A 27,224-nucleotide genomic window follows, 5' to 3' on the forward strand; every position below is an offset into this window, starting at 1 on the left:
TTTGGATATATCATCTGTCCACACCACAGAAGCTCCTCCCATTTATGTTCCCAGTGCCCCAGTGTAGCTGTTTCTGCACCATGTTCTAAAACATTTAAATCTCTTATAATTGCTTGTGAGTTAGATTAACAGCCATGTAACTTGAATGCATTTTTGGCATGAATTTGTGGTCCACAAGGTTTCTTCTCGTATACACTTGTGGTTATTTCTAGAAGGTTTTAATTCTTTACCTCTTCAGGTTTCCCTCCCAGCAGAGCACCTCTTCAACCACCACACTGACAGGAAGTTGAAAGTTTCTGGATGTGGCTTGGTATCTATTAAGAGCTTTCCTCAGCATCTTTCCTCTTTGTCTCTTGCTCTGTCCTCTCTTACTAGTGCTAAACCCAAGTACTCTTGATCTTATTCTTACTGTGCTCCTCTTTTCCAGATATCCTTGCTATGAAATATTTGTTCTAGGCACAGGGAATGTGATAACTCAGTTCACAAGCTCAGAAAACTATGCTCCTGTCAGATACTTCAGTTAATGTAGCTACTGTATGTATCCGTATTTCTCTTTAACTGTCTTCCTTTAGAAATCAGCACAACCTGCCCTAGTTGCAAACTTTACATTTTACCAAGTCTAAAGATATATAGTTTGTCACATTTTACAACTCACCAGGTTGAAGTAAAAGAGGATGAACACAATATGAAGCAATCAAGAGCTTGTGAAGAGGGCCCTCATCACACCCAGTCAGACCCCTGGTGTAATCCAATTAAATTGAATAGTTCGCAGGAAACCCCAGAGGATTAAACACACTTACCCAAGCAAACCCATTTCATACCACTTGAGGGGTATAGCTCTGAAAAAATGCATCTCATTAAGTCCCTAAAATGGCAATTAAGGCTAAAAGGTTAGAGAAAGATAATAAAGCATTATAGGGATTCAGCAAACTCTATCACCCTATACCTCCCTCTTCCCCCCAGTCAGTGCCAGCTGTTTTCTAATTAACCCAATGGTAGCAAGGTGTCCACAAGAGGATATCTGCTGATTAGCCAAACTCCCATTTCTCAATGCTATTAGGCCTGTGCCTCTAAACTCCATGTTTTACAGAAGTCTGCAGCCATCACCAAAGTTATGTCCATGCAATATGCAACTACAGTACCTGTATACAAGCAAAGACGCCCAAATTCCACTAAAGCAATCAGCTCATGCTGGCTGGTAATAGGTATGCAGCTGAGATCAATGCAATGCAGGAAAATCATCAGTATTCTCATTCCCACCTTTCTCTCACCTTGTATCCTCTCTTCTCATCTCCCAACAGGTTTTTTAGTTCTTTTTCCAACACTGGAGTGTCAGTTAGGGAGAAGCCCCAGGGTGTCTGAAGAGCACCTCAGCAGTTTTTCATCATCTGTTCCCCATTCTGACTAGAATTAGTTGTCAGGAAACTATTTGTAGATAAAAATGTGTGAAAATACAAGCCCTCCCCTCTCTTTCAATTGATTTTAGAATTGTAGAATCATTGAATAGTTTGGGTTGGAAGGGACCTTAAAGATCATGTAGTTCCAATCTCCCTACCACAGGCAGGGCACCTTCCAATAGACCAGGTTGCTCAGAGCCCCATCCAACCTGGCCTCAAACACTTCCAGTGATGGAGCATTTCTGTAAGGTGGATTCATTTAGGGGAGCAGTAAACAGAGGGAATGGAAGTGATCATTGTAGAGAAACATGAACTCTGGAAAACCATTTAGCAAGGCCAAGGTCTGGACTTCCCACTGGAATTACCCACAGTATGCCTTGAATTGTTAGATTCTTCACTTAGGTGTCCACAGTTAGGGGGAACAAATCAGATTCAGAACATGGGCACTAAAGCTGGTCTATTAATGTGCCTTTAAAAACTTAGGTAAAGAAAATTCACATTTTATGTGAAAGGAAGAGAAACGGATTTGCCTAGCCTTGGTATGTTAAGAGGCATATTGGTAAAACTAGCAATAAGATTAATTTTGCCTCTCTAATATTGTTTTTATTTCTGTGTGTTTCGTGTCCTATGAAATAATTTCCTTATGCTTTAGTAGAAGGGAACACGAGCTTCAAAATTTTCTATTTATAATTACTAGAGTACCTAAACATATGCTAACATTTTTTGAGCTGACATGACAGGTGAACTTTTATCTACAGTTTAAGTAGTGAATTTGAAAGAGCATTTCTTCACTCTGTCTGTAGTCCTGTCTTGTAAGATACCTTCTCAAAACCTACCCCAAACCATAGGCAAACACTATACAAATAATAATAGAGCTACTTTTTTATGCTAAGTTGCTTTGATTTTGTGCATTTGATTGTAACATCCCCTGAAATTTCATACACCACTTCTCAAACAACATATTTTTCTTCCTCAGAAGTGCTATGACAAATCCTGACCTGACATCTTTGCAAAACATATAATGCCAAATTGGTGCACATAAGTCACCTGAAAATGGCAGTGATAGAGAAGTCAGTTTATGAAATGCTGAAACTTAGTCCTGCTATGAAATTTTCATTCACTTGACAGTGTTCAGGTTGCTGGATAGTACAGTGTCTTGTATCTTGCTTCAATACACCCACAGACGGCTCTAAAGTTGAAAGGCTTATATTGTTGTACACTAGACATTTTAGGTCAATATTTTTTAGCACTAAAATTAAACACCAAAACAGTAGGGAAATCAGTACACTGGTTTACTTGAAAATTAATTAGGATGCAAGAAAGTTTTGGTTTTTTTCCCTTCCTGGTAATATTCACTATCTACTAATAAACTAACCTTTTCTATTTATGCACAGTCAGAACTAAAACCACATGATTTCTTTTATTTTCTGTGTGAAAATCAAGCTCCTATTGCTGCTAATGACAGCTATAAATTAAACATAGACGAGAGTACATTAAAAAAAAAATTCTTGGTGCAGTATATTAATCTCCAGATTTAAAGTTCAGGTGCTTCAAGACATAACTTCAATTATGATCTCTGTCCAAGAAGGTTAAAAGCATCACATCAGAGATTACAAAGCTGGCGATAATTTACTTGAAGAGCTGTAATTTTTCAAACTTGATGCCAAATATAAATCCAGATATGTCTTTCAAGATGGTGCTTTCTTGGCAATGAAAAGGTTTTGTTCCACTAAGAGTCCATATAACTCAACTTCCTTCTGTGCAAAAATGTTGTACAGTGCACACATAATTTCATTTCTGTTCTATAAAGACTTGTTTTAAGATTTTTCATATCTTTCCAAAGAGCAATTGCTTGTGTACATTTATGAAAGGATCACAACCAATCTGAAAAGTTGATCACAACCAAACTGAAAAGTTGAAATTTTGTTTTTCCAATTTCTAACTAGAAAACATTTGTAGTTCTCACAATTGATGTTTAATAATCACAATGTTACAACATATTTTTACCTAATTTTATGTGAAAATTTTATTAAGAAATTAAAAACATTTGAACTAGAAATATAAAATAAATAAGGCTATAAAAAGAATAATGAAGAGGGGAAAGAAGTAGAGAAGCAATTCAGCAACTGTCACTTCTATTTAAATTTAAGCAGTTTTTAAATAAGATGAAACATACAAAGAAAGGTAGTTTGAGAAATACTTCAGACAAAATAATTGTGTGGGTTACTGCAGACTTAGTAAATGAAGAGCAACTATAGATGGAACTACAGTTGTTCAGTCAGTGCATTCATGGAGATCAAATTTAAATATTTTCTTTATGAGTCATAAGATCAGTGAAGATGGTAAACTTGAATTAAACTTACTGAAGCATTTGACTTGCTGTTACATGACAAATCAAAAAGTTATTTTAAAGCTCTGAAAGGGCTATTTTAAAATTATTAAAGATGGCTAAATGATAAGTCTCAAAATGTCAATGTAAATTGAAATCGTCCTTGTTCATCCTCAAATCCTTTCCGTGAACTCACTCAGGGACTATTTCTTGGCACTTGGATACATCATATATTTATCCAAGATATTTAAGAAGCTTTAAAATTATAACTGGTATTGTGGGAGGAAGACCAGGGACAGGGTGAATGTTAAAAATGGGAGAGGCTAGCTTCCAGATGAAGCAATGTGGTGCTTGTCACTCAAGCAAGTAAGAGCTGCAGGGCAGGACATGCTATGACACATCCCACAGTCTTGACCTCCCAAGGCCAAAGACCTGCTCTGTCACCTGGAGAGCCTTTTCCTTCGCTAAGAGCCAAGCAGCAGAAAGGGAAAATGATTTTTCCTCCTGACCTGCACAGTTAAGGTGTAAACCTACAGCTAGAGACAGAGAGAAGGTCCTAAAAGACATGGTTTAAATGAAATGTATTTATCTTTCCTCTACATTTCTTGGGAAGCTAGAAAATTGTTTTTCCTTTCCCAACTCTGTCCCCTATAGCAGAAGAATTAGACTGAACAGCATTGCTGGCCTAAAACAGAAGGGAAAGGATATACAGCTTTTCCCTTCTGTTTGAGCAGCCTACTTAGTTTCAAATGCAGATGTATTCTAAATAGTGTAATAGTCTTTATATGCGTTTATGGCAGAACATTACCTCTGTGTTTTTTAATTTTCTGACATTTGCAGTTGTGTGATAAACACAGAAATAAGTCCTAAGACTATGACTATAAATCAGCAAGGCTCAGTTTATGTGAATATCAATATTTAAAACTAGTGTTCGGCATGCTGTAGTTATGTTTTTTCAGCAGTATGCAAGGTTCTCAAAAAACTCCACGACATCTTTAATGAGAAAGCATTGTAGGGTGCCATTTTTTCAGATTCTTGTATTTGTCAAGTTTCCTTTAATCTCAACACAATCAATAATGTTCTATAACTTATAAGACATTTTTTATTATTTTAAACTAAGTCCATAAATTACGGGAAGTTAAAGGCCAAAAAGGAGGCCTGATAAAAGCTGCAGTTGGAAGTACCTTTGAGCATTCAAAACCAAAGAGATATCAATTAATGTGTATGACATTATTTTCTTTCCAAATAGCTACCGTCGTTATTCCTTTTCCAGTGTTCAGGAAGTCATTAGGGAACATTCACCACCAACAAACAATTTGTCAGGAATACTGTAAGAGAGACAGTTTGGTACTGAAAACAAAGCAGAGACCACTATTGGAAACATGACTGTCACTGTAAACACTTCAGTTCAACTTTACAATAGAATAAAAGATGTGTTAAACCTTCCCTCATTATCTATGGGAGCCAAGAAAGATTCCGATCTCCCTGGAAAGTCAAACCGCCTTTCCCAGCCATGCTGTCTGTGTCTGGCTGCTCTGCAGGGATCAGATGCCCAGGGATCAGCAGTGGCTCCCTCACCTCTCTCTGATCACTCTGATTCTGTGAAATCAGTGTAATTGAGAGAAAAGTATTAACTAATTAACACATGTGCCACATCCCTTTATTGTCTTATTACCAGGCCCTCAAGAAATATTTCAGGTCAACTATGAAACCAGCTGATTCTTTTCCTTTCATCACTTGGAGACTAATCTTTTTATAGCTCTCAGGTGATATTTCATTTGTTCACAGGACTAGCACAGCTCTGCTACAGTGAAAGCTTTACAATTCCCAACAATGAGAGCATGGTCAGGTTAAAGTTGGATGAGTATGCCTGAAAATTATGACTGCAGCAAAGCTGTATTATTTGCAAGAAGCTCATAATTTTATTCTCAGGATAAAAATTAAAAAAAAAAAAAAAACAAAAAACCTGACTAACAATTTTCTCTCAGGAAAGACATGCACACTCTTTGCTAGAGTGACAGATGTATGTGTGAAATTAATAAAGAAAAATTCAGTAGTCACGTATATATAAAACATTAGTTTTGGTTTAAGTTCAATATTTGCTTAGAAGCTTTCTTAATAGCTTTATCATTGGTAGTTTACTTGCTGTGTTACAACATCCTTCCAAATATTACTTATATTGATACATTTGTGTCAGGTATAACTAGATTCTAAATAACTTTCAAAATATTTAGAATCTGCCCTTTGGATGCTAGACCCTGTTTGCCCAAGAAATTTAATGTTTCATATAATTGAAGAGCTTAGAATATATACTGCATTAACATGAATTTTGACTGAAGTCACCATGTACCTAATTCATTATAATGATCACACAATAGATTGCTATAAAGGCTCTGCAAAGCTAAAATTTAAATTTATTTTCTTAGATGGAAAATGAATTTGTAAAATTCTGGTCTTCAAAACAATACCAGAATTAACTGCTTCCAAAAGACAAAATGAAAACCTGTACTACAGTATAGTATTTAGACACTTTGATCCTAAAGTCCTTGATCAGGTGAAAATGCTTGCTTCTGATGTGTATGAGTAAAATCACTGAGTATTGCAGATGGTTTTAAATTGAATAGAATTACTTGGATGCTCAAATATCCTCAAGACTGGGTCCATCTCCTGTGAAATGGAGACCAAGCAGAGATTGCTACATAAAGATATATTTCAGTTACAAATTTAATTTTTTTTCAACTGCTGATTTCTTTGTAGAAAGAAAAGTCCCCAAATTCTAAGAAATACCATTAAGAATTCAGTGTTTTAAAGTCTATTTAGATGGTTAATCAACATCGGTTCTTTTTGTTCAGAATATTTGAGATGGATTACCTGAGGGATTATTTTCTGTCTTTAGCAGTTGGATATATTTTAAAGTTACAGTCATCTGTTATAAAGTGTAAATTCACACAGTTCAGGATCAGAATGCAGAAGATGATAACAAAGTGCTGCTTTAATAGATGATCCATAGGAATCCTAGTATGAACAGGCAGCTGTCACATTTGCATGCATTTCTCATACTCTGCTTGGATCTGAAATGGATAGCTGCCAAAGAGAATAAATTTGTTTTCTTTCTCACCTAAGACCTTCTCCTTGTTGGTAAATAATATATTTTCATCAGGAGAGCATGAATATGTAAAACCCCTGAAAAAGATAACATATGTATATATATAATCATTCATAGCCAGGCCATATTACTGCAATAAATTATACTATTTGGTGTAATACTGAGAATAAAATGATGATCATAATGAACAGAGAGGCTATTATTATTACTGTACTTACTGTTCTGGCACCATGACCATATTATTCTCATTTCAGTCATTATTTTTGTCAAGGCAGATGTTGTAAAAATCATGAACCTGATGATGCGTCTTGCATTTCAGAATGAACTTCAGAGAAAAACAAGACCTGTGCAGGGGGTAATAAAACCAGCAGATGACCACTCTGCTTTCCCCTTTGAATGCTAGGCCATTGGTAACAAGCTGGCTCAACTGCCCCTAATACAAGCATTACTGTAGTGATCGGGGTGACACCTCCCAGGGTCATGGAAGGACCGAGGATACCCCATATTTGCAGATGTCTGCATCAAGCATGAAAACTTACATTCTTCTTTTGGATCCTTGATTAAAGTACTGCAACATTTTTCCAGGCTGTATTAAAGACAACTTTGCTTTCACTCTTATTACTTATTTACTACTCTTACTATTTATAAAAAAACCCACTCCAGTGCTAATCAAAACAAGAGGTAGCATGATGGTTGGTAGATAACAGATGAGAGAAACATAGAAAAGCCTAGGTACAGCCCACACTGACATTATCCACCTGAAACTGGTCATGGAGTAAGAGAACAACAGAGACTTCCAAGAGCAGAGTCATGACTCCAAGATTTCCCGAAAGACTCATGCGTACAGCTACTCTCACTGGGTTTGCTCTACTGAGAACCAAAGGAAATCATGGTCTTGCAGTGAATCCACCCCAGAAAATTTTCAGTGAACAGCAGATATTTGACTCTCTGCAAAAATTGTTCCTGATATTATAGTTGTTCATATATTGGTTCAACGTGAGACTACAGTGTCACTTTTCTAAGTGACTTGTAAGAACATTGTCATAAAAAAAATTTGCCATGAGAACCTAAAAACCTAAATAAAGCCTATCTGTGCAGAGTTTACAATGCAAGCATCCAAACTTCATATACCAAGAGCACCCACACATCCTACTGAACTTCTTTTAGATGGGACGAGCTGTGAGCAAGTATCTATGACAATTTCAGGAGTTTGCTATGCAAAATTGTGTGCCCTAAAGTAATTTCAAGGTATTTACCAAGCACGCAAAGCCTCATACCCTTCTACTTGCTACGTAACTGGATTGTTGCTTTTATATTTATTGAGGCAGGGATTGTGTCTTTATCCTCTTGATCTGCATATGAAATTGCATCAGTAGATGCTATATGGTCTGACTGCAAATAGGGTTGCTTTAACACCTCATGATCAGAGAAAGGAAAAAAAAGCACTGAGCATCCAACAATTATCCTAAGTCTTATCTTGTGAACTGATAGCATCATGAGATAACTTCTGACTGCTATCCTCAGGCATAATTCCACCACTAATTGTTTTTCTTATTACCAACACTTGCAATTAAAATCTTTGTAATTAGAACACCATGTTTTTATAAAATAATTTGCATTTAGTTAATTTCTCATTACTTTATTTATTATCACTCTTTTCACTCCCTCCCACAAATCACAATGAGATGATCTCGGAACGTATTTTCAAAAAAGTTTAACTGGTGCTTCACTTGAAACCAGTCAAGAACCATTGGCTGCAAAACATCCAGAACTTGTCTCTATGTGAATATAACATTAGTGAAAGCATACCAAATGTACTTCAACAGTGTTACCCCACCCTATTCCTTCTCTTTTTGTCAGGATATGAAAAAAATTAGCTTTCACAAATAAGAAAGCAACTATTCCAGTCAGAGTGAAGGATAACTGTAGATAAACAGGAACAAATTAAGATCTTGCCAAGAATTGAACACGAATTGCATTAAAAAACCCACTGCAGCTAGGAATACTGACATACCACTTGTAGTAAGCTGCAAAAAGACAAGGGTAAAGTTTGTGAACATCATTGTAAGCTGTAAATATGAATCTGGATCCAATTTCTGAAAGAACAGGGACATTTGTCCTTAAAGTTTAGATCAAATAAAGGAGGAAGGTATACAGAACTGATTTCTGAAAGTTATTCAGCTGGTGCTGAATTGCTATGACATGATGACTCTTAATATGGTGGCAGGACCCCCAGTAGCTATCTCTGGTAACCTTTCTGTTGTGCTCCCAGGTCCACCAGGACACCAATGATTTTCTTGTATCCTGTTGATGCCATCTGTTGAGTGCAGAGGTCCAGTCCATTGTCGCTGCCCATGCCATCTGCTTTGCACTGCTAGCCTGCTCCATGTGACATGTTGGGCAGACACCAGGCTAGCACACCAAACTGCACTGCATGAGTATTTCTTAGCTTCCCTTTTCAATATGCTTTCCAATCTCAGCAACATGAAACGCCTCAGATGGCTGCAGTCAGCTGGTGAATCCCAGCAGTGACCACTGAGCAATTTAGAGTAATTGCTCTAGGACAAGTCGTCACTCCTGAGATTTACTATGAATTGAAGAGGTGTTGCTTATTGAAATACGTTTATTTGATAAAGAAGGTCATGCACCAACTTAGGCACTGTGCATTTCATGCAGTGTTAAGAAGTGGCCTTACTTTGGGTTTGATATGCTGGACTTGCACAGACTTAACAGGAAGTAATTTTTTTGCAAAATGACAGCATATATGTAGATTTTATTTTCTGTGCCTAGTTGGCATCTAAATTCCACTCAGATTTTTATTCCCCCTGGCACATGTGCATTTATTCCACTTGGATTCATAAAAGCCCACAAGGTTCAGTGTCCCTATTCTTCATGCCACTCCCTTACAGACTGTATACACTTTCAGTACACAGCTGAACACTTTTTTTGCAGTGCCCTGCTACTGCAAAGTGGTGGCTCTTCATAGGTTGTTTTATTCAAACAGTCTTATCGTTTGATGATAGAAATTTATCTTCCATATATACTGTCAGTTTTACTACATTTAGCAATAATGTAATTTAGCAATAATGTACCATCTGAAGACTTTCAGCAACAAACTACCAACTCTGTGGCTGTGCCACAGAGTCTCTGCTGGGTGTCTGCTCACCCAGGAATTTAAAATGAGTAGTCACTATCTGCACCCAAACTATATCCATGTTCTCTGTGTACCAAATCAAACACGACGTGGACACTTTGAATTCAGGGCAGATATCTCATACCAGCCTCGATGGAGACTGGTCTCGTTTGGGACTTTCAGGCATGAGCTGATCTGTGTACATACAGTATAGACCAGACTGGCAGCACATGCACAGATGGTTTTATGGACACTTTGGATTCCTACCATTTTCTTCCTTAGAATGCTGGCATGTATAAATTCTTCTTATTGTGGGAAAATACAGAACATAGCTGTCACATAAACCTCCCCTGACTCCAACAGCAAAGGATATTGAGGACGATTTTTTTAGGGCAATCTTATACTGCAGTACTAAAAGAAGAATCCTGGTGATAACAACTGTCCATTTGGTGTAGTGCATATTAACTGTTTACTCTTTCTGGAAAGACCAAAAGTCTAAAATTTGTATCTAGTACAAAAACACCATTTAATCTCTCTCTGCAGAAAATGAAGGAAGGAGCAGGGGAGCAGACAGTTTCAGAGGAAGATCCATCTCACCAGTCTTACCCATCTAGCTCCATTTACTATGATGGTAACCCAGGTGGCCACCTTAGATTAAATATCCAGGTTTTGGATGGCAGAAGAAATTTAAGGCGATGAATCCTTCTCTAGGTGGTCCTAGCCTTTGTTCAGCTCTGAGGCATAGGATGAAGAAACTAGAATCTGCCATTCAAACAGTGGGTTTCAATAAAGGTTAGAGCTTCTTCTCTTGGGATATTTATTAACCCCAAGAGTTTCTGGACTAGAGCAAAAGTCAGACCATTGGATGGCTCTGCACTTGCTGTCAAAAGATGCTATGCAACATCTCAAAGGTAAGGTTCTGTTCCATAAGCACTGTGCAGCTGCAGTGCCTGTGCCTGTGCCTGTGCTCTTTTTCACATAATTAGCCTGAGTCCCTTCTTACAAGGTGTGTGGGAAATCTACAGTGGCTGACCTGTGAAGTTAATTAACTTTGCTAGTGATACCTGAAAACTACCATCTTTTATTAGTTTTTTCTTCAGAAGGAACTACATTAGACATTTTCCTCACTTGTTTGATTAAAAGAATCCTGCTATGAAGTGCAAACTAATACTTGCTGACCATCATGAAAGAGCTACCACTTCTGATTTTGCAGTCGTTCTCCACTATAAAAGCAACTATACCTTTTTATCAGATAGAAATTAAGTAGACCCCTTTGTGCATTTCTTTCTGAAATGTCTACAAAAGGCCTATGCCATACCTTCTTAGAGAAAAACCACACTAGACGGTTTAAACACTGTGTGGAGTAAACAAACAGAAAAGATGTGGGTAAGTTTTATTTTTCTCCCTCTGAGATACTTCAATGACAGTAGAAATACCTTCATTTTGAGCAAGCTTTTACTTGTCATTCAAGCGCTTTTTGATTGAACAGGTCAAAAACCTGTTGGAAAAAAATAGTTCCAGGCTTTTTATAGAAACCCCCAACTTCAAGTGAAAAGGCTTTCCTTACTACATAAAACCTCCCCTCTAGGTTACTGGAAAAAGTACACAATTTCCACAGCTAACCCAAGAAAACTGACAGCTCACAATCTTTCAGAGGCCAAATGCCAGATATATCAGAGATTAATTAGGTGGGGGCTGAAGAGATGCTTCCTTTCAAAGGATCCATTCTCCTGCCATTAACTTATTGTTCTGTTTTTGCTGCTGTCATACATGAAATCCCTATTTGTGCTTGGTCTTTGCATATTAAGTGCTTTAATTAATTAATTTTGAGTTAAATATTTTTAAATTGAATGTTAAAATTAACCCATCAGCCCAGGTACAAAAATCAAGTTCCATTATCAGTGTTTTCAATTGTTCAAAATAGTTTATTAAGAGAGTTGCACCCTTCCCAGTTAAAAATCCCAACTTATGCTCCCTTTTCAAACTTCAAACCACCTGTACACCATAAGAGTTATCTTTCCTGTGTTTACTGTATACTTTTACAAGTGTTTTAAGATGTGTTGGATGTATTTTAATACTTTTTTTAGGTGTTTTTACTTGCACTTTGGTTCCAAGGCTAACTCCAAAAACCCCAGTTCTAACAGCCAGCAGCTACTTTTAGCCCCATAGCCGTTATCCTGTAGGCAAGTTCCATGGCAACCTGAATTTCAATGAAGGCATTTTAGCACCCTTATCTCAACTGATACCACCCCTCTGACAAGGATGAGCCATTGGCGGACGGAGATGATCTGTCAAAAGGAAAGCACCAATCACTTTAAACTGAAGGGGTGGAACAAAGGCACTATAAAACAACGAGACGGACCGAGACATGTCCTCTCTCTCTCTCTGCAGGCTAGCTGTGGTGGATATCAGTGCTGGGTATTAAAGCCTTACTGCTATTAAGGAGCCTTTAATAATTTTTTTCCTGACTTTTGGACCAGCTAAAAGTCAGCCCAGCACTGCAAGTCCTTTTTCTCTACCTGAGGTCCAGTGCTGTCTCAGCCAGAAGCTCTCAAATCCCTGTGCTCCTGGGGCATACCATCTATCGAGCCATAGGATCCCAAATTTTTATATTTTTCTAATTTCTGTAATTTTTCCATTTTTCCGTTTTCAATAAATTATTTTAATTTTTTATTTAACTAAGAGTTGTCTCTTTTCTCACAGCTGAGTTGGGGAACTTGAAGAGACTCACTGCTTTTCTCTCCCAGGTCTTGTTCAGTAGGCTGTAGCTCCAAACTCCACCATCCAGAACTTGCCTGTGCCAACTCCTGGGTGTTAGGTACAAATCAGCGATCTCTGCAGTACGCAGTGGCAGCATGAAATGGGAGGAAATGTCAATCTTTCTGTTTAGAGTTGCTCTTTTTGAAGCCAATTCATTGGGATGCATTGCTTTCTCAGATGTGAATAGATGAGCACATTTAAAGCCAGATGCCAGACATCTGTGCCTGCGCAATCCACCTGTCTCTGTTGCAGAAACAAGAATAATGGGAAAAATGACCAGACCTAGGAGCTTTTGCATTGGAAATGCAACCTCTGATGAAAAGTCCTAATTGAGTTGACTTTGGCTCTAGCAGGTCTACTGGTACAGTAAAAATTATATACTTCAGTCATGAGAATGTAAATTTACAAGAGATTTTGAGGAAAAGAAGCACTCACTGTCCTCTGTGTACTTGCAGGAGAGAATCTTCTGCAAAGTTCTGTGGTAGGTGAGAATGTAAAAGGTGTAGAGAGCAAAGATCCCTTTCTGGTCTCTCCTATTGTAGCTGGGAAAAGGCATAATTGTCAGATTTGCATATCTATTTTCAAATAATGACCATTAGGGAGGCAACTGGGTGAATATATCTTGCAAATCATACTGTATCAGCTTTCAAAGATGTGGTTCTACGCTTAGTAGGAAGGGAGTTACACAGGCATTGGTACAGCTCAGACAGCAGCACAAATGATGCAGGCTGAAAAGATGCTGGTTCCTGCCAAAAACTAGATTATCCTTATTTTACATACTCATCTTCACAAAACTCATCTTTTTGTCCTTTTTTTTCTTTCCCTGGTCAAGTAGGGCAAGTCAGGAATGGGGTTTGGACCAAATGAATCATGAGAGCTGGCAAGGGAGAGAAGTGAAGGCAGAAGCACCTTCTGTGGTAATTGCCTCAGGAGACAAAATGACACTGAAGGGTGAAAAATACCTTATAGTAGTGGAGCTATCCCATGACAGGATACAGATCGAGTGATTTTTGACAGCAGGGAGCTGGTGAGGTGGAACTTCCCTCCAGGGCAAGTGCCCTGCCATTAAACTGCAAGAACAGTGCAAGAATGTGCTGAGCCTCTCCCCCCAGATGAACAAATGTCTCTTATGGCCAGACCTGAGTGAGAAAATGCTCCCTCATCAGGAAGCAAAGTGGTGGATGAACCAAGACATGAGCTAGTTTCCAGGTCCAATTCTTCTCAATAAGAATGGAGAGAGAAGGGAAAAAAGAAATGCTGAGTAGACATCTCCTGAGGGAGGCTGGAAGCAGCTTCCTCTGTTACAGAGGGAGAGGAGTCAGACAAAGAATGGAAACAGAAAAGCTGTTGCAGGCTGGAAATTTGTACTAATATGTGAGGTGTAGAGTGAGAGAAAAACAATCAAAATGATTGTGCTACCAGACCTGTGGCCATTGGGAGGTGCACCTCTTGGCCACTGCTTGTAATGAAATAGCAAATGAAACCAACAGTACCTACATGTGCCGCTGTTAATGGGTGATACTCAAAAACTGAGCCCACTCGCAATTATGGGCCTCCCAGAATTGTCACTAATCTGTACTATTTTCACTCTGCTCAGCCCCAAGACACAAGCACTCATTGGTTTTCTGTTTCTCAAGTACCTAAAAAAAACACAGGCAAGCCAAAGCAATAATTTAGTTTAGTATATGGCAAAGGTACACTAGTCACTTGGGTCCTCTCTAATCACAATTCTTGGCAGTATTTATCTCATTTTTGAGATATTTTTGAGATAAAAAAGATTAGATCCAAGCTATCAAAAATGTAGCACCATAGATCTTTGGGGAAAACAGATGCAGGAAGCCTTAATTTTCTTAAGTGCCCAGCTAAATGACCCTCAGATAACAGAGTAGGTGAAGTGGGTAAACATTTCCTTGGTCAGGGATGACAGTCTTGCCTTTCACACTGAACTTAGCAACTGTTCCTACCTTTTTGCATCCTTTAATCTGCCACGGTCCATTAAATGTGTACCCACCTGCCCTGCACAGACTCTATTCCTTCAAGCAGGACTGACAGCCATACATCATCCTTAGCAGAGTAACTTGTGCAGTGCCAGGCTCCAGGATAAGGGCAGCTGACTATGGACCAAACTTAAAACCTGCCGCGTTGATTTAGCATATATGTATGTATTTATCTATCCATCAGTTACATGTATGCTAACTACATAACAATGCACACCAACTTATTTTTCTTTATGGATACAGAGCATACTAATTTTATAACACATATTTCTTTTTAAAAAAAAATGAATTCACAGCTGAAGTGTATTTGAGAGACAGAAATATGCTTGGTAAATTGCACACATATGAGAGCCCTTTACAGTCCCCATCAATCTGGTGTAATCTCACAGCTGCCCATACTTAGAGCAGGAGGCTGGACTAGACCTCTTGAGGTCCTTCCCATTCTGGGTGATGCTGTGAAACCAGACAGACACAGCAGAGTTGTTCTTATCTTTCAATACCTCATTAATTTGACAAGGATAGATTATAATTTCTGTTTTTCAAATTTACTATATATTGTCATTGCCTGTCTTTGAATCAATCTTCATAAGGCTGAGATTACAGCATCTCCAGTGAAAATGAACAAAACCACACTCAGGCAATCAAACGTTGTTGTTCTTGTCCCAAACAGATATAAAATTAACTTGGGTGAACAGTTTTGTAAGTAATTTCAGTTTTCACCCAGGAGGATAAGTTTACTTAAGGACACTGCTTTTTTGTATTTACAAGTATCTCAGTCTGTTTACTGCTGTGAGGAAGGTGATCAACTCACTGGGAACATGGCTCTTAGGTGGAGGTGTTGGAAGATTTTAGAGCTTGGCCCTGTGTCCACCTCACACAAAGTTGGGTACCTAATTAAAAGAAAATTAAGTTTGGCTGCCTTATATCAAAGGGATCAGAAGCAGTTCAGCTTGAGGGAACAATATGGACACACTTCTATCCTGACAGAAGGTGCTGTCAGAATCACCAGCATATCTGCTTACCATAGATCTGAACTGAAGGTGGGTATTTTTAATGTAACACAAGTAAAAGTGAATTTTCTCCTGAGCCACTGAAGTAAATTTAGAAACAAATTGTGAGTACATCATATAACAACACTGAATTAGTATGTTCATTTCACGGGCAGTTAACCTTTATGCCTCTTTAGTAATTGATTGCTTTAATACTTTGTTAATATTATTAGTTTCATTAGTTTATGATCTTTTTTCTTACCTTTGGTCTTTTATTACATTAGGTCTATAAATTTTCATAGAATTGATTAGTCACAAGAATGAAGTTGTTATGCTCTAATACCATTCTGTCCTTCATGGAAAAGAAACACTTTTTTGTGTGTCTCTCTTCACAAGGATAATTGAAGTACAGTGATTACTAATTAAATTAGTATAGCTATGCTAGCTCTGCCAAAATGTTATGCTTTATAGTTTTGGTCAAAAACAAGAGTAAACCTAAGCTATTTTTTATAGATATGTTATTAATTAAGAATACTATATTTTAATCTTTCCAGTAATGTGTCATGACCTCTAAGTATCTCAAATTATGTTACTTAATCATGTAGGAAGAAAGACAACTTAATGCCATACAACATGCAATATTCTAGACAAGAGAAGAGCAGGTTGGGCCAAGCATTTAATACTATATGGTTGCATCAGAATTTGAAAGTGAGAGAAACCCAGAAAAGTATCTGCAAGGAAGTATTAGATAGTCCACTTAGTTTCCCAAGTAAAATGTGAGTTTACAAGCATTTTGAGATGTGAATGAAATAAAATTTTCACATAAACAGAAAGGCACACTGAGGTCAGCAATCAGATCTGTTTCAATGGCTTCTTTGCTTGTTGCTGAATTTTTTCTTATCATCCAAGAGGTCTGACTGGCTCAGTATTTGTTTAATTGCCTTGACTCATTTAACATTGCTACCATCTAATATTGCTTCTAAATTGCAAATGAGCTTGATTCCAACACCCACTAAATTGAATGGAAATGTTCCCAGTGTCTCTGGCTGATGCTGGAGAAGTTCCACGGTTTGTATCATATACTACGGCATTTTGTTTGGCATGATTTGAGAAGTCTGTTGGTAAATTCACACCTTTTTTATCTGCATTAGGTTTAGTACTCCAAAATTCTGTCATTACTAAGAAACTCTGTTAAAAACCTGTAGAAACTTAGTGTTACTTGAAGACTAAGAACACAATAGTCTTTAAAATATATTTTTACAGCAGATCTAAATTTAGAACAATCTGCTAAGAATCAAATTTCATACTCTTTCTTATTGACCTCTTCAGCTTCACTGTACAATTTTCAAATCATCTTACATGAGTAGTCACTCAACTTGCTGCATCAACTGGGTTCAGACTGGAATTTTGACTTGTCTGCATGGTACTACTCTATTAGAATTATAGAATCATAGAATATCCTGAGTTGGAAGGGATCCACAAGGATCACTGAAGTCCAACTCATGGCCCTGCACTCAACAGCCCTGAGTAACACCACACACACCAAAATATTGTTTTATTGGTCATCAGAGAATGGTCACCACAGTTATATCAAATGGATTTCATTTCTATATGAAATATCATTTTGATGCTGTTCTTTTCTTCTGTAAATAGCCCAGTAATCAAGATGTTTCTTGGATTCTCCTGGCAAAAAAATCTACTATGTAAATGTACCCAGTCCAAAGTAATTTGTGCTAATGGCCAGTAAACATATTTGAAATATGACTGATTTAATTGCCAAAATTAAGCCTATTTCTTCCGTATGCCAGTAAAAGTAGCTGCTCTAAGAAAGTCATATTCTATATGTAACATAATGTAGACTCTGGTCCACAAAAATTAATTTAGAGAAATTTCTATACCATTAGAATGAAAGAAGCCTTAAATGTATGTATTAAGATGTTTGGACAGTGGCCAGTATAGTGCACAGTAGCTGTCAATATATGCTGTGGTTAGGGAAAACCCTTTCCAGTTCATGTTCATAGAATAATGTGTTTCACTCTGGGAGCTTAAGCAGCAATTCTACTCAGGTGGGCTAAACTGCTTTATATGAAGCTTTACTTTTTCATTCAGACTAAAAGAAATATTAAACTTTTCTAGAAATTATTCATGAAGTTTCATTTTCTCAAATTTAATCCTGTGCAGACAAACTGATGCAACTTAGCATTAACTGATTGTAAAGTGAATGTGGAAAACTGGTGACCAAAATAGAATTGATTTCATCTACACTTTTTGTGACACTTCACTGACTTCAGTAGACTCTCTTCCTGCCCATAAATATGGGATCAAAATCAGATCCAGAAACACAGTCTGTATTTCATTTGCTAATTTTCAAGGAATAGGCTCACAAACTTGAAATAATTTACATAGTAAGAAAACTATAAAATATCTAGACTTAGATGTATGGACTTGCTTTTTTCTCATCTATAAACATACAGAATAGGGTTATAGGGTTTTTTAAATAATTTTAATAAATGTTCCAATTGACCTATACTGCACCTTCTAGGATGAATGCGTGTACTTAGATCATAGTGTTTTCTGAAAGAACAAGCAAGAAAATAAAAAAAAAGAATTCTTTTTTGAAGAAAATATAAGGCTTTTGCTGTTAGTTTAGGAAACAATTTATTTTCATCTGGTTCACTCTTAGGAGCAACTAGGAGATGTTAAACCTAAGCTTCCTACAGTGATTTGGGAACAAGGCAGTTGCTGTCATTGGGAGTTGATTGGCAAGGACAGAGAAAATGAGAAGATGCTGGAGGAAATTGGGCTTTTCCACATTAGAAATACATCTATTATGGCTGGGTGTGGGGAAAGGGTGCCTGATTACTGTATGAAAAATTCCCTTTCAGAATCACCTACTGCCTTGTTTGAAGATGAGGCTTTCAGGCACTATTTTAATTACTTGTTGATCCCTAGAGGAAAAGGCTTACATGTTGAGGAATACATCTGAGGCAGTTAGCTGGGCTCAAAAGCTGCACATTGAGATGCAGATTGAGATGCAGGTTGAGTTCTTGGTGGGAGCCTGGACAAGAAGCCGGGACCTGCCAACCTTTGGGATAACAAAAGGCATGAAGGTGGGTGGTGACAGCCAGGTGAATGGACACTGAGAGACACAGCAGGAGCCAAAGACTCAGGAAGATGAACGAGAGTCTTGCATGCTTGGACTGGGAGGGGATAAAAGCCCAGGGGGTCCTTTGTTCAAGATCCCTCCTTGGAGGCACCAGCTTGGGCTGTTTCTGTGGTAGTGTGCCAGGACTAAATGGCTTTATGGGATGAGACCTCCAAGCCTGCCATGGGAAACCTGGTGTGGCTGTGTGAGTGGGGTGAGCAGGGAGCCAAGCAAGGTTCCTGTCAGGTCACTGGAGCCGCCTGCTGGGAAGGGGCTTCGGTCCCAGCAATGAAGGTCTGGCCTTGGGGGTGTGACTGCCAGGGAGCCCCGTGAAGGTGGAAAGTTTCCTTAATACATAGGTGTCTGCACAGTTGGACTAAACGCAGATGGTGAATGGGATGGAAACCTAGCCAAAAGTGTTAGCCTGCAGAGTTACACATATGCAGGCTTTTAGGCAATCAAATACCCCCAGAATTCTTGTGCCAAATCACCAGGTCCAAACCCATTAATCTAGGTGCTGCCATAAACACGAAGAGACAATAAACAGAGCCCTAACTTGTGAGTCAAGCCTATAACAATGCAGCTGAGTCTTAGCATTTCTAGTAGCATTTCTAAAAAAAAGGGCTTTTTGTCAAATATTGAGGTACATGCATAAACCTAAAATAAATTATCTGTGTTGAGTTTGTATAAAAAACCTTCTAAGAGACACTTAAAAAAATTTAATGATGAAATCAGAAAGGTCAAAGGATATCCTGCAATAACATTTTAAGCCTTCCCTGGTAATTTGTGGCATATTCTACACATCTTCTCTGCTGCACTGTGCATATACACATATGTTCTGTAACATCTGGAATAAAGCAGCTTTTGCTAGGAACATATCAGCCAGGGGATTTCTGAGATATCATGGTTTGTATCTGACTAAGTGAATAATTTCTGCTTTCCAAAGGTGAAAACTAGAAATGATATTTAGCATTCACTAATCATTAAGTGCAATGCTCTATTTTTTGAGCATAATTTTCAAAGCCAGTAGAAAACAATCCAACTATTGCAACTATTATTTGTACCAATTTATGTATGGATATTATTTTATGATTCTGTGTTCTTATGATTTAGCTGTACATGACCAGAAGCTCTGAGCTGACACAGAGACATTTGACTGAATTAAGGCATCTTTTATGTTGAGTGATAGGACCGTCAATGTAAAATCTCTACATTTTATGAATAATGCTTAAAAAAGCATGAGGATGTTAAAGCAGAAAATAAAATTTATCAAGTTTCTCATTATTCTGTACAACAAAGTATTTATTATCATAAGGGACATTACTGGTCACAGTACTGTTTATTGGTCGCAACAGATTTTCCTGATAATAAAGAATAGATTTTTCCATTACATCACTCTCTAACAAGCTCTGAAGAGCAGCTAAACTGTGGTAACTTAAATCAAGATCCCTGTTGTCCTGGCTGTGTTATTGCTCATGATAGGCATTTATCTGATAGAGGTGTGTTCAGCTGGAAAGGCATTTCTCGGGCCACTGAATCCTTTCCTGTTGTCCTGGGCTACCCCAGTTCTGATTAAGATAACCCTGTAATATAGCATCAACTCCATTTACCTTCCAAACCACAATATCACAACCCTTCCAAACACCCTATTATAAATCTATAAATCTATACAGTAGGAGACAGCAGAAGCCACAAGCTATAATGAGCCATAGGGGAACTCAAGGTCATCACCCATGTCTGAGAGGCCTTCAATACGAGACACTTTGTTAGCTGACAGCAGTGGATTTGCGATAATACATCCCTTAGAGAAGGCAAGAAAGGAGATGGGTTCTCATTGTCTGATATAATCTTCTTTCCTCAGTCTGTTAACCTTAAAATTGGAAATAAGGTAAGGTGGCTTCAGATCAGGTTGGCTGTGAAAGGACACAGGGCAATGGGCTGTGAGCAGACAGATGAGCTCCACCAGCTGGAAGCCGGTCAGAAAGGAAGTGCACTGGAAAACTCATTGCTTGACAGACTGCAAATTAATTAAATAGCAATGCTGTGATCCAATTAAACTTTGTCCCTTGCATTCTGTCCAGATACCCATGTGCCTGGGAAAACAAATTCAAGAAAAGCAGGAGAGCTGCTCATCTAAGTATAAATAAATAAAAAAAAAGTATAAACAGAAAAGATGTCAGCACGACATTTCAGCTGAAAAAGGAGTAGAAAAGGAGTATGAAGCAAGTCTTACATAATGACTTCTCAAAGGTAGGAACCATTAAAGCAAATTCTGCACCAGACTTCTTACCTGCTGTGACTGTCCAAACACTTTAGTTTGCATTTGAGAGTATTGTCTAGCTCCACTTTGCAGCATTCCTTCCATAGATTATGTTAATGCATTCCAATTTTCCTTCAGGATTTTTTTTTCTTCATTATCAATGCCAGTCTAAAGTTTTAAGAACGTTGTTTTTTTCTTGAAAAAAAGTTGCTTGTGTGTCATGGTTTAACCGGGTGGGTGGTTAAACAGCACACAGCCACTCATTCACTTCTGCCCCCCAAGCAGGACAGGGGAGACAATTGGGACAATTAAAAAAAAAAAAGCAAAATCTGCAGATTGCAATAAAGAGTTCAATAGGCCAGAAATCTGAGGGAAAATAATATGAACACTAACACTAATGCTACAAAATAAGTGATGCACAATGCAAGCTCATTGTCTGAAGGATTCCTGTGAAGAGAACTCACCACCTGCTGACCGATGCCCAGCCAGTTCCTGAGCAGCTGCCACTGACCAGCTTTCCCCAAGTCTGTGTACTGGCCACGATGCCATATGATATGGGACATCCCTTTGGCCAGTGTTGGTCAGGGTCAGCTGTCCTGGCTGTGACCCCTCCCAGCCTCCTGTGCACCCCTAGTCTGCTCCCTGGTGGGGTGGAAAACTGTTAAGTCCTACACGCTGTATAAACACTGCTCAGCAACAGATCAAACATCCCTGTGTTATCAACATTTTTTTCCATCCTAAATCCAAAACACAGCACTATACCAGCTGCTAGGAAGAAAATTAGGTGTTTTGCAGCTGAAGCCAGGACACTGTCTCAGTTCGGGCAAGGGTGGATGTGACTTTCAGGAATATTCACATCAAGCTAGCATTCATCCACTACCTTCACACTGGAAGGAACAAAAAACACAAAGTCCTTCTGACTCTGTAATGAAATGTCACTAAAATAGCCTAAAGTAGTGAAAAAGGGGATCCCCAATGCAGAAAACCAGAATCATGTTTCAATGATTTTCCTAAATCTAGATGCTTCAAAGCAAAGGCCAAGTTCCAGTAAAGCTAAGAGAAAACCTCCTCTCAATTTCAGACTATGAGGAATGTGGATATACATCTGAGTTTTCATATTCTTCAGGGAACAAGAGTGCAGGAAGGTACAAAAGGTGATGAACAAATAAAATCTGCTGTTTAGATCCTGGAACACAATAGCAGAAACTTTACAGAGGGTGTTAAGGTAGGAGAGAGATCCTTCCAATTTTAACACTTATTTTGGGGAATAAGTCACTTTGGACCTGATTTTGAAAGTCACATTTACTTAGTCAGCCAGCTCAGGACCCTGATGCATACAGTAGTTACACACACCAAGAGAACTAGGCTGACATAAATATCTGCTTAATAGAGATCTTAATCCACCAAAGCAGCAGGAATTTAATATGACTTAAGACCAGAACCCTGTTTTCAGAACAGTTAAACAGTTGTATCTACTTTGATTCACCAAGCACAGAGAATGAAGCTTATTTTTTTTCAGCACTTTGTGATTTTGTTTATATTAAAAAGTATTTGATCATCAGAAAATGAAAATACCTCTCTGTACTTTGCATTTATTGTAGGGGCTGGAAGGCACAAACACTCTAATGAAAATAATTTCACTGAAGTCATGCAGTCTTTTAGGTACCAGCCCAATTTCTTATGTGTGGGAGTCTCTGAAATGAAGAATAAAGTAAGAGGGAAAATAAAAATAAGCAAAAGGACAAACACTGATGTTAGAATTGAAGTACAACTAAAGCATTTTGCAAATCTAGATTTTGTACCTAGCATGGTTCCAAGAAAAACATCAAAAATACATTCCTCACAGGAAGGAGTTAGGTAGTTGAGATGAGGAAGGGACATAACAGGTATAGTCAAAGATAGATTAGGTGAGTGTTTTATCCAAAGGGCATAAAGTTTTATAGTCTCCTAAATATCCCACTACACGGTCTGATTTTGATGAGGCACTATTAAACACTATGGCAGGTGAAGACTTCTATCAATACATATATTAATCTGGCCCTTGGGATGTCTGAAGAATTCCTGTGAACTACAGAAATGCTCAAACTCATGGAGAACAATGATGAAGATTTAAACTGGATGTTAAAGATTTCTGAACTTGTTTGGCATCACACAGTAAAGGTGAAACAGAGAATTTAAATAACAATTTGGCAGAATAATGTCCTTTCTAATCATATACTCCAGGGGAAAATTGCCAGCTAGATGCTGAACTGAATTTCAGGGATGGTAAAAAGCATAGAAGACAGACAGTTCCATGGGTGGACAGTGATGTTTTTACAACCTTATTCATTAGTAATGACAAAATAATTCACCTTTAGTTTATATGAAGTTATTTAACTACAGAAGAAAGAACCCCTGCACAAGAATTTAAAAGTATTTTCCCTTGCACATAAAGGTGTGCCTACAAATACATATCTAATCTTCATGTCTCTTTGCTCAGGAACAATACACTAGAAGATATAGCATATAATATAATATAATATAATATAATATAATATAATATAATATAATATAATCTGTTCAATTATCATGACCTGATCTGTGGGTTCTTCAGGGGAAATTCAGGAACACATTGTAAATTCATAATCTCAAACAAGTAAGTATGAAAGTTTCTTGCCACATCAGTTCATCACACATAGTTGGATATTTTACAGAAGAAAACTGAGTATTTTAGAGACACTTCATGCTTTATCAGAAATATCCTTTCTCTCTTTTCAGTCAGAAGACAGAGTGCTATTTTCAGCCTAGTATCATATGAATCACTGGCAGAAAAGAATACATGATTTAAAAATCATGCTCTTATTAATACAAACAAAGGTGGTAATTTTTGTAGGCGAAAAAGTAGAAAATATAGAATCGATGGTTTTGCAGTTCCCAAATATTGCATATTCCTATTTTTCAGTTATCAGAATCCTTCTTGAATGGTTTCAATCTGAGCAGACCTGAAGCAGGCAGCATGGAAGCCAGGCTGGTAAACACGGCAGATCGCGCATGGAAGATATCTTTTCTTACATTCTTAGTCTGTACCATTCAGGCACACTCTTGGATGCCTTAGGGGGAATTTACATATAAGGACATATCTACAATGTAGACTAATGCTGATGCTATTTTTTTAAAGAAATAAATATTTTAAAGTAATTTTGTACCTCGTTTTTGCAAAGCAAATGATCTTTGTACAGCACAGTTTACTTTCCTGGGTCGCGTTCTCTCACTGAGGGGCTTCTCTGTCTTCATGGCTCAGGTGGTGCTGCAGGGAACAGCCCATTGAGCATGGCAAATGCTGATGGAGTCTGCTCAGGGAACTGCCTGCCTGCCTCTAAGCTTTATGACATGGACGGCTTGCGGTCTGAGTCAGGGAGCATCGATGTAAATTGTCCATTGCCTTGCTAGATCTGGATAGATAGATAGATAGATAGATAGATAGATAGATAGATAGATAGATGGATAGATAGATGGACGATTTTTCTCTCTGGCAATAGCTGTCTTTCTGAGGAGTAAAAGCATTTGCAAGTAATTTTGCTCATATGGAAATGTTCACTGATCTCCACTTCCGTGCAGATTTACCAGAGAAAAGAGAAGGAGAATCACACCAGACTATGAAGAGACTCAGGCTGTTTGGAGAACATGCTGTTAGGAACTGCAGATTACCAGAACATTACATTTCTCTGTTGATTTCAGAGAAGAAAATAAAGTCCCATGTTGTGCATGAGTAGACATGCTATCTTAAATTCCCCATTTTTTAAAATAACATCAGTGATAATCCTAGAACAGGATTCACCAGTTGGAACTTAGCATTACAATGAAGCACAAATACAGTTTACTAAACTCATCAGCAATAGCTATTTTTGGCTTCTCTGTAGTGAACATTTTAATGTATAGTAAAATTACTACTCACAGCCATAGAAAGAAGCTCTTTATTATTTGAATTTTTAGAGCCTTACTATAAATTGCTAGAGGTGAATTTTACACTAACACTATAAAAATAAAATGGAAAACTTCTAAAGTGCTACAATCCAGAAAATATATGCACAGTTATCACAGATCTCAAATGCAACTACAGATAATTTTAAACACATGGTAAGCTTTTCCTTAAGTTCTTATATTTTAGGGAGCATAACTGCTCTGAATCTTATTGTAGTCACAGAGTAATTTTGCTTTGAACATCTGTGTAGGTAAACCTAGTGCTGCTCATAGTGATATTTATTGAAGCTGGATTGTTTTATAATTTGCAACTCATTAATTTTGTATATAATTCAAAATAAGGAGATTCTTGTGTAGCTCTTTAACTCAAACAGCAATACATTACTATGAAATATCAGCTATCAACTGTTGTTTCATGAGTAGCAGAACTAATGAGGTCAGTGTGTCTATCAGTTACTTTCTGGCATTTCTGTACACACCAGTGTGCCTTGTGCTGTGTTCCACACCCTCAGTTTCTCTCTTCTTTTCCCACCACTACCTGTCTGCTGAATTTAAATGAAATTGGTCAATGGATATTCCATCCAGATACTGCTGTGGGCTGACTCTGATCTGACAATATCACAGTGACTGTTTTCAGCATAAACAGTAGCATAAAAATTAAATTCTTATACTGAGGTAAAATCTCTTCCAGTGCAACTTGTACAAGTGCATCTTGTCTTCTCCATGTGACTACTTATGAAGGGAAAGTGTCCGTCCTCTTTCAGACGAAGATTTTAGTTTAAGGTTCTTTTAAAATGTTTGCAGTTATTATTATTAATTTATTGCATAGTTTTTAATTTGTTTGCAAGTGGAAGGAAAAACTCCCTTTAGATCAGATTTCTGACAGACATTTATCTGAATGAGCGAATTAGAGACGCTATATTTTGATTTTCCATTCATTCTTTGAGATACAAGCAAAATGTGCATGGTCAGTGAAACACAAGAGCCCCCTAATTCCTTATGTCATAAAACTGTCCATTTTTTCCATGCCTGCTACCTCTTGTCTTACACAAATCTTGATGTACAGGCTGACATATCTGTTCCATATTGTAGTACTTCTTTTATTTTGAAGATTGATTTTCTTGGGCCATCTCATTATTTTCAAGATATCCTCAAACATTCCTTAATTTATCCATTTTTTTTAAGGTCAGCAAGCCTCTTGTATTTATGTTCAGTGGCACGGGACTGTGAACTGGTCCTGTCAGTTTTGAACCTGCTCAAGTATCAGGCTTCTGGCCATCCAGTCCTTACACAAATGTAATTTGATTTGCAAACTGAATAACAGAAAACAAAACCACATTTGAATGGAAACAGAAGTGAAAATTGGAGGACTATGAGTAATACAAAGAAAGGAAAAATAATAGAACTCCAATGAATAACTTAAAATGCTTTTATTTTTAATAATATTATCATGGCGCTAATTTGAATGCCAGTAATTGCAAACAAATTGAAAACTATGCAATAAATTAATAATAATAGTAACTTCAACACTACACTGTGCAAAGAAAAAAATAGGAAAAAAATGTCTACGTGGGCTTCTTGGCTACCTTCTCTAAAGAGATTTGATAAAGAAAATGTTGGTGAAGGTAGGAGGAGACAAATCATGCAGTCCAACAACTATAGGTAGTATTTTGAAAGGAATATTGATGCTATTAATTTCTTTTAATAAAAACATTATTGACTGAGGAGACTACATACAAGTGGACTTCAGATACAGAAAGGGTGCGAAGTGTCAAAAAAAGAAATGAATCCAATGAGAAAAGGCTGAGGGAGAGCTGAAGAGAAATTGAGATAAACACATAATGCAGGAGGCTGACTAAAAACCACCTCTCAGCAGAAAGCATACAATATACAGTCATACATTCTGTGTGCCATTTTTCTATACCTGGTAAATGAAATAGGTTGCACCTTCTCCCAGTGGTGGAGGGTGCAGTGATAGAGCTCTGAGACCTGGCTTCTCTGGTGTGCATTGTCACGTAGCCCAGAGCAGATGTAGAAAACACAAATAGGAAAGTATCCCCAGATGTCTTAATATGCTTCTCTGGGTTCAGTGTTCAATCCATTGATTGTATCATCTTTGCCCCATAAAGTCTTCGCTGGAGAGGCAAC

At 37.7% G+C, this 27,224-nt stretch overlaps 1 protein-coding gene and 1 long non-coding RNA gene across 2 annotated transcripts in view; one reads left to right on the top strand and one right to left on the bottom strand.

Moving 5' to 3' along the window:
* The window catches only part of GPC6 (glypican 6), a 754,465-nt gene that overhangs the window by 123,024 nt on the left and 604,217 nt on the right, over positions 1–27,224 (bottom strand). The window lies entirely within an intron of this gene.
* On the top strand, positions 15,185–24,202 carry LOC138107183 (uncharacterized). The gene is made up of 3 exons (XR_011149293.1): positions 15,185–15,762; positions 20,938–21,106; positions 24,058–24,202. It is a non-coding gene; the product is annotated as an uncharacterized lncRNA (long non-coding RNA).

The sequence above is a fragment of the Aphelocoma coerulescens genome, chromosome 1, assembly GCF_041296385.1.
Source record: "Aphelocoma coerulescens isolate FSJ_1873_10779 chromosome 1, UR_Acoe_1.0, whole genome shotgun sequence".
Taxonomy (NCBI): Eukaryota; Metazoa; Chordata; class Aves; order Passeriformes; family Corvidae; genus Aphelocoma; species Aphelocoma coerulescens.